This window comes from Aythya fuligula, chromosome 14 (assembly GCF_009819795.1).
Source record: "Aythya fuligula isolate bAytFul2 chromosome 14, bAytFul2.pri, whole genome shotgun sequence".
In the NCBI taxonomy this organism is placed as follows: Eukaryota; Metazoa; Chordata; class Aves; order Anseriformes; family Anatidae; genus Aythya; species Aythya fuligula.
In genome coordinates this window covers 17,296,685-17,305,604 of record NC_045572.1, presented here as the reverse complement: position 1 = coordinate 17,305,604, position 8,920 = coordinate 17,296,685, and the positions used below count along the sequence as shown (strand labels likewise).

The following is an 8,920-nucleotide window of genomic DNA, read 5'->3' as shown; positions in this document are numbered from 1 at the left end:
CTAAAGGCTCTGAGGGCTGGAGCAGCACCACTCAGACAGGAGGCAGGTCTGGAAACAGAACTGCTAAATTTCAGACAAGGCCACAAACGCAGAGCTGTGGAAGCAAGGAACTCATACAAAGGAACAGCAGCAGCAGAGCAGACTGCTCATTACACATCCAAAACTCCCCTTGAAAAAAATAAAATCCAGTGTCAACACCACAACAGCAGTCTAGGCTGAATCATCAGCTCCCACATTACCTCTGAAGGGAAATTAAATGTTAAAAGAATTCAGTGAAAAGACCTCTTCCACCTCCTTTTACCCAGGAATAAATCTGAGTAACTCAGGGAAGCTTGTTATGGAGTGAGCAAACAATTTGATCGCCATTCTGCAGATGCAAGATTTTTAATAGATTTTTTAAACAGTCCTTACCCAGTGACCTTTAAACACGTTTTAGTTACCATGTGTAAATTCATTATTTCCTAAAATATTTTAATTTCGTAATTAACTTAAATGCTCTCTACTTGCAATTCAATTTAGAATTAGGATGAACCTCAGTGCCTGTTTTACCTGTACGAAAAGAAAATGCTTCGACGGAGAACATTTTTTCTTTCTTTACCTTTTCAGCTGTAGAAGACAGCAGGGTTTTCTCCACGTGCGGGCAGCTGCCAGAAGATCCTCACTGCCTCTGCAGATGCTGGAGCACAGCCCGACCTGGCCTAACACCGCCTCTCTCCATCACAACACGCTCCCAGCCGTGCTAAAGGCACGGCCACAGTGCAAAACTTCTTGCCCAGATCACTTTTTAAAGGAATGTGACCCACAAACCCCACAAAGAAGCCAGACAGACACCATCCATCACAGCTGACAGCAGAGAAATACAGGAGGGAGCTGTGAGGGTCACCTGGTGGTTTTCAAGGAGGGAGCCTCAACCCTCCAGAACATCTGAGGCACTAACAGCTTCCAGCCAGTGACAAAACCCAAACCATCACAAAAGCCACACCACATCTAAATATCTGTGGCTTCTTAAAACAGAGCAAACAAGCACTTGCTAGCAAACAACTTTTCCATGTTCTTCATGGGCTTGCTCAGCTACAGAAGCTCTCGTGGTGCTGTTGGCTTGGTCTTCGTGAGACCCGAGCAAAAAACCAGCTCAGCATCGGCAGAAGTTGGACAGGAGGAGAGGCACCAGCAGCAGTGCCCCCGTAATTCAGCGCTTATTAAAAATACCAGGGCTTGGGAGGGCTCAGCAGGGACAAGAACAATTGGGCAGAGATGGAAAATGTAACCTCTGATGAGTGACAAGCGGGGTTATACGGGTGAATACTAATGAGAGCGCTCTGAATAATTCATACCTGGGGTTCAAGGTAAAACGCTTTAACCTGATAATATCGTAGCAGTCGTGCGATCTTGCTGGCCTCAGGAATATTATCTCCGAGAACAAGGTCTGATCATAACCCAGCTTCAGGTATTAATTTGTCCAGGGGTGTTTAAAATCAAAGCTCGCTCGCAGTTGTCCAAAAACTGCAGCGCAAGCACTGTAGGGAGGTGGCCTCCCTTCAACCTTGCCCCACGCCCAGCACCACTCGCACTAGCACAACTTCTCGGCATTATGCTTTCTGTGACCCTGCCCCAAACACAGAGCTAAGGCATTTTTGCAAAGCACTGCTCAAATACATGAGGACACAACGAGCAACCAGTGGCAGAGAGCCCACAGCTTCCATCTCACCCTCCCCTTGCCCAGCTCACTCGACTTCGGGCCCCCCTCTATCGACCTGCATGACCACGGCTTTTCCAAAAAATTGCTCTTCCACTCCAGAGAGAAAAGAGAAAGCCTGGAGCGCAGGCTTGCACAAAGGTTAAAAACAAATACAGTGAGTTTGGATCACAGCTCTCCAAACCTCAGAGGAGAGCACGTTTCATAGGGAGTTACTTCTCTTATTAAGCTCTTTCCAAGAGTAACCCGAACAGTTTAGGAACCTGGGGCAGCTTGCAGCTTAGAAATTCAGAGTTACGTTTTAATCCATCATATCATTTGCCTTGCTGAGTCCTTCACAGCACGGATTTTAAATGTTGAGATGAACTTACTCCTTCAGACGGAGGCCAACTTACCCAGTGCTCCAAGAGGAAGCCCTCTGCTCCTCCAGCAAACAGAAGAAAACCTGGACAACCACCCAAGTTATTTTTAACTGCACCTTAACATGTTGGTACAAACTCCACCTTCACACACAGCCTTTCAAATGGGATAAAAAATGACAAGTGATACAAATTGGGAAGCAGCAGCCATCCAGGGCATCAGAACAAACTTTTTTGCTCTCTCAGGGCAGGAAATAAATTCAGCCTAACAAATTAGCGCCATCAATATTGCACACGTTTGCAGTGATTTATACACATTTTTTTTCTAAGCCAGGCATTTTCTGCTTTCTAAGGATGGAAAAGGATCACAAAAGGACACCCATCCATCCCAGCCACTGCCGCCTGCGCCAGGAACTTTCTGCTTGTCCACTGCATTAACACCAAGCAACTCTCCCATGGATTTTATCTGTAGATCACCAAATACTTATACAAAGGTAAATAAATCCTGGTTTTATCCTAAGGGCAAATTTGTCTCATTCCAGCTGGCGTTTCAGCGTTCCTGCAGCACTTGCATAGCAGAATGGCAATACAGAGCAGCTGCTGTATTGGGAACCTGTAAAACTCAGCGACGTTGCCCTATGGTTTCTTTTTTTCCTTCCTCTCTCGTGAACTTCCCATCACCTTTCATACTTCATCACTGTGCTGCATAATCTCTCTCTATCTCTGCAAAATTGCTGGGTTCACTACAGCACCTAATACAAAACGTAAAATATTGCACTGTGAACCCATGCAAAAGGCCAATTTTCATTAGTCAAACATTCAGAAGAGTCAGTGCTCTGTAATAATAAAAGCTCCGAAATCTGAGTGCGAGCAAAACCACGTCAGAGAGACTTCCACCACACGGCGTGCCGACAGCGTTCCCACCAGGACAACCTCAGAGCCTCCCTTCAGCCAGCAGCCCACTTCACACAGCTGGTGGGTGCTCGACGCCTCCATCGCAAATCAAATAAAATAGAAATGAACATTTCCCTGTCCCTAGCAAGAGGCACCTTACCCTCGTTCCCTTACCTACCTGCAGCAGGAGCTCCAAAATCTCACACAGGACACGAGTGGTACTTTTAGCAGTGCACGACACAACACCAGTCCACAGAAAAGCTGCTTGAAGAGGTAGCAGATGATGCTTCTGGTTCTGCAAACACAGTTAACACAAGTTAAGTTGGAGAAATCACAAGATCCCATTTAGCAGGTGGAGGGCAGGATGACCCAAGTTCCTTTGAATTGCTCACATTTTAAGGCGTGCGGCTTTTTTACCCTCGTTTCCCCACGTTTCTGCTTAAATCCTGTGCCAGATCACAGCTGGACAATCCTGCCTGCCCAGGATGATTCCAGCACCTTCCCATAAAACCCTTCCCAAGCACAAGCAGATCCAACACCCACCACCCTACAGCACCTGCTAGCAGGGCTGCCTTCCCTGCGTGCCCCTGCTGCCCCTCTCCCAAAACAAGTCATTTCCCAAGGCAAAGGAACTGAATTCTCAATTTTAATTCCATTTTACGCAGCGCTGCAGAAAAGTGGACACTGAAAAATTATCTGACTGGGAGCTTAGCCACAAAAAGCCATAAATCACCCTGGCAGTTATACAGTTTTCTTGTGAGGTGCTGCTGACGGCAGGAGCTGTTCCCTACCAGGTGCGTGCGCTCGGCACTGCCGCCTTTTGGGCTCCCAGCTTGGTGTGTGCAAGGAGTGCTGATCCACCTGCAGCGTCCCCATACCTTTCCCTGAGAGACACAGGAGCAAACTGGAGCTCATTTTGGGAACCAATCAAGGATTTAGAGGTTGGGTCGGTTGTGAGAAAAGAAACAAAAACTGCCAGAGTAACAGGCAGCAAGAACGCCGAGAGATTATTTATTGTTAAGTAAATCTGCGGCGAGCACAACGACAGGAAAAAATGGGAAATTAATTCATTGTCTGTACAGCAAATGAAACTAATGGATGTTGGGGGAGTTTTTGACAGCAGGGGAAAAAAACTAAAAGTGAAAAAAAAATAATCACACAAAGCAGGAAATTAGACAACGCTTCCAGATTCTGCAAGGCCCCATCAGGCAGAACAATTAGCAAATCTTTCAACAGGAGAAAAAAAAAAGAGTTTGTGTAGCTTGTGGACACAAGCTACCTCACAAGCACTCCTGTGCATTAATTGAGTCTCGTATCGGATTTTGCTGAACATGGCAGCTGCATTCCCTGCTGGAACAGCCTAATACAGCTCAGCGGAACTGGGACAGTTTATTCCAGCTCATCTTTAATGTTAAAGAGAATTTGTTTATGAAAAGATCCCCTGTGCTAGAAGATGAACGCTTCAAATTTTTAAATTATTTTACTCCAGTTGTAAATCAGCAAGAGTGAGAGGAAGAATTTTCCACAGAGCCATCAAAGCCTGATTTAAAACGTGGAGAACCAAGAGACCTAACTCTCAATTTAAGGAGTTCCTTCCTGAAATATTTATTTTCCCAGGAAATCAATAGCTACAAATCCACAAATCCAAACGGGTAAAACTATAAAGGAATATGTAGTTTGCTTTAGAGCCACTAAAATACTTGAGTTGTGCAGCTCAAAATATTCAACGCAAGCAAAAATGTATCAATACTGAAATATCTCAACTATCATCATAGAAAATCGTCCCTGTGTTTGTCAAGTTAACCGGCTTGTTAATTACCTGCTATAAAAAAAAGGAGCTAAATACACGTAGGTGTGGAAACGCTTCAAGAGGGAGCTGGAAAAAAAAAAGATATTTGAACATTTTGCATATTAATACTGCTCTTACTGTTCTGACTGCTCTTACATTTAATTGCAGTGGTTTCAACCACATCAGGATAATCAATCATCACTTTAAAATGTAATTAACTCCTGCAAGAAACTATTCATGAAGGGAATTGGGAAATTTACTGTCTGAAGCTAAATTTGGGTTTACTTACAGATTTCTTCTACTTATAGAACTGTTCTAGCACCGACAAGCTATTTTCTAGCTCTGCAGGCGTTCCTCAGGTTACCTTCCCAGTGAGCATGGGGAGAACTAAACGATAGCTGTACCTCAACAAGATGCATGGGACAGAAGGACGGACATTTCATGATTTATTTTTTTTTTTTAAATGCACAAGAAAGATGGGCTCATAACATCCCTGAAGTCAGCTTGTCTTCATGCTCTGGAACTTTTAATAACTTTTACCGTCTATTCTACAACAATTCTCTGTAGGGGAAAAGAAGAGGATGGTTTTAACTCTGTAATGAAGCTGCTTACGAAGAGGCAGATTGTGTCTTTTCTGAACACAGCACTGTGTTTTCTGTCTTGGTAGTTCAGCACCTTCCCCACCAAGCACCGACACAGCTTGTGCTTATACCACCTACACGAGACGTGGCAGCCCTTTGTTGGAGTTAGGGATTGCTTCCTATCCACAGGGATGAAGCACCAAGCAGATGAAACACCAAGCTGGCTAACCTTTGTGATAAACATCAGCTCTTCACCTGTGGATGGACTCCAATCTTCATTCTTTATCAAATTCAAAGCTTCCCAAACCCACGTAGGAGGCCCAGTCCAGCCTTTTTCTTCCATAAAAATAACCACCACCACAAATCAGGTACATAAATCACAACAAGCTCTTCCCCATCAGATAGCATCCTCAGCAGCTTCCATTATGCTCTGACATACAACTCAAATGGGAGCTAAAAAATAAATATTCAGCACAGGCAGGTGGTTTTGTTAAAGCAGTCTTAACAACACCCCTGATGGACGCTCCCAGGGCTGCTCTGCAGCTGCCCGTGCTGGGGCATTGACCATGCAGACAGCAAGAAAAGCAGGGGGCAGAATCAGCAGACGGGTGGCAAATAAATATCACGGCCATGCAGCTTTCTCTGGAACAGAAGCTGACAAACAGGCATTGCATTTAAAGAAAAGTAAAATTAAAAATAAAAAGCCTTAAAGAGACTGTCAAAGCAGCAGCTCTCTGGAAGCTTTCCGTATGGTGGAGGAAATTCAAAGACTTCAGGAGTCATTTGCACACCTGGCTGTGTCATGATACAGTCGGTCAGTGACAGTGAAGTTTCTGGGTGATTTAGTGGTTTCTGGGTGCCAGCCGTTGCCTTGGGCTCATCCTTGGATGAGGAAGGAGAGTCGGAACACAGCACTGCTCCCTCTGGTCACGAGGGCTATGTGGATTCATGGCTTGTTTTATAAGTGCCATCACCTGTTCTGTCCGAGGTTAGGATTTCTTCATCTGTTTTTGGTGCACAGGATAATGGGATTTTAAGAATTCGTTCTCAGGTGATCATTTATCGTGTGTGTGAAAAGCCACAGGACCACCCGTAATTAAATATAACTGAGTACTGACATTTAAATTGGGATAGCCTGCACTGCAGAAGGTGCCTGTTTTTGGAAGGCTGAGGAAAGGGAAGGACCCCCCAGGAGCTGGGGGGCTGCAGCCCCAATTCCCAGCTGCACTGGGCCCCGCTCCAAAGGGCCACCCACCCACCCAGCCCTGAGGCACTCAGAGCTGCAAGGCACAGAAGTCCTCAAACGTTCCCTGCTGATACACTGATCCTTTCCACGCATTGTTGCTAAGATCCAGCCTGACATAAGAGCATCTTGCTTCCACTTGAAAATCTAGCAAAAAAATATTTTTTTTTTTTTTTTTTTGAAGAGCAGAATCTGTAAAACAGGAGAGATCAGACTCGGATTTGCAGAATACATTCGCTTCGACTTTAATCTTTGCTTCTTTCATGTCATAACTAGAGAGGGACCCAAGATGCGGAGATTTTGTTTGAATTATTATGCCTCACACTTCAGCAGAGAGGGATTCAGCCTCCTGGCTCAGCCCTGGTGCCGGCGGAGCCCGAGCCACCGAGCTGCGATGCACATCCAGACATCAAAGCGCGGGGCTGGAGGGGAAGGAATGCCTGCACCAGCTATCCCCGCACACAGCCAGCTCTTCTAAAGGCTGGAGGAAACGAAGGGCAAAGAATTTGTAGAATTAATAAATGTAACTTCCCATCTGGCATACGGGCTTTCTTTTCATGATGTTCACCTGCACTACACTCGGTTTTAAAGGCAACGTTTTCTGAAACAGCACTGCTGTTAGCTATGGAATGGCCAAACTCACAAACAGCTTCTGTAAATCTGTCCAGAAGAACAATCTGGGTTAAAAGTTTGGAAGTCTCCCTGCCTGCTGCGTTCCTCTTCCTTGGCAGACTCACCTCTTGCCACCTGCAGGAGCTGCTGGGGCTCCTCCCAGCTCACAGGGCTGACCTTCAGCATCCCGAGCAAACCCTGACACAAGCCCACTGCACTCAGACAAGCCCCTTCACTTTGTTTTGTTCAGGATTTAACAATACGACAACATAAACTTGTCCATCCAACAGGCTACATGAACTAATAACAACTAATCAGCTGTGAAACCACCAGAGGATGTTTTGTGCAACACAACCGCTCGTGTTTTTATTACATAAATAACTAGATGAAGGTAGGATCCACCTCCATGCTTATTTATAGCTTTGTCTTCAGAGTTCACAATGGAGAGACTATTCTAAATTCGCATGGCCTGTCTTCCTGTTGATTAGCAAAGGGCAGGGATGCAATTTATAACTATGCATATATTACATTTATTGCTAATAAAAGATTTTTTATTTTCACATGGCAAATAGTGAAGGTCTTGATGACTGAAAGAAGTGTTTAATAACAAAACCTGCCCTTTAAGTGCAAAATACAGTCCTCATAAGTCCTAAAGAAGGAGTGCTGTTAAGCTGCCATCTCCTCCACCCTTCACAGCATTAAATAAGCAAACAGACAGGCTCAGGTCACTCCACTTCTTGGCAGCTCTTTTCTCCTACCTGTTTTGTCAGCAACAGTCCTCCTGCAGCACAAAGCCCTTGGGGCTGAGGTTTGTTTGAGCTCCTCACGTGCCCCACTCGGCTGTCCTATTCATCACGGGCTGGCAGCCAGTCTCCTGGTGGGTTTTCTTCATTTGTCCATGGTTTCGGAAAACGTGGGAAGCCTGGAAGGGAGTTCGGGAAAGGTTAATTGGTTTTGTTGACCATCTGTTTGTGCTGTGAATAAACGCCGAGAATAATGTGTAACAAATGGCACCTACAAGGATTAAATAAATCAATTCTGGGGATTAGAAACAACCTATGGACCGTGTTAATGGAGCAGGAGCCCGCGTAACAACATCAGCGCTACCGAGCTGCGGAGTTTGTGACCTTTAGGGGACAGAGAACCAAGGTTTTCTAGGCAGCCTGAGGTGAAACAGGAAGATACAACAATTAGAGATGGCCGAGTAAAGCTTGAACACTTGGAGCAATTCAAATGGAGGACAGATAGCGGTCCCACCAGACTGAAAAAAGCAGTGATAAGCCTGCAAGCTCTTTTGGCTTTTTATATTTTTTTGTCCCATCCCACAGAAGAGCAACACTTAAGAATACCTATACTGGTAAAGTTAACATTTTTAGATATCAATACTACTTTTTCCCTCTTTTCTTGTCCTTTCCTTTCAGTTCTAGGAGAGCTCGATGAATCTCACTCCATCCCACTCTGCACCATGATCCCTGTAGAACAGGATCACTGGGATGTTTCTTGGAACATAACTTGGATTTGACAACCCATGACATACCTGAACTACTGGAAAACAAAACTTCTTGGAGGTGCCTAAAGAAATCATGCTTCTAAGTGCCCCTTTCAAACCCAACAAAGCACTCAGGAACAGTCTTAAAGCCCTTAAATATCCACCAGCACCTGTAGACACTACACATTCAGGGAAAAACATCATAATTTTTATTGCACCGGTAGGAAGTGCCCCCAAAACAAGCAAGATAGAGAAAA

The 8,920-nt window shown here is 45.0% G+C and overlaps 1 long non-coding RNA gene across 1 annotated transcript in view; it reads right to left on the bottom strand.

Annotated features, from left to right (window-relative positions):
- Positions 1 to 3,132: 3,132 nt before the first annotated feature.
- Positions 3,133 to 8,920, bottom strand: part of LOC116494935 — a 35,133-nt gene continuing 29,345 nt past the window's right edge. Inside the window, exons 2-3 of the long non-coding RNA XR_004253908.1 lie at positions 7,933 to 8,096; positions 3,133 to 3,244 (exon numbers count right to left, since the gene is read on the bottom strand). This is a non-coding gene — a long non-coding RNA (uncharacterized LOC116494935). The remainder of the gene's footprint in view (positions 3,245 to 7,932; positions 8,097 to 8,920) is intronic.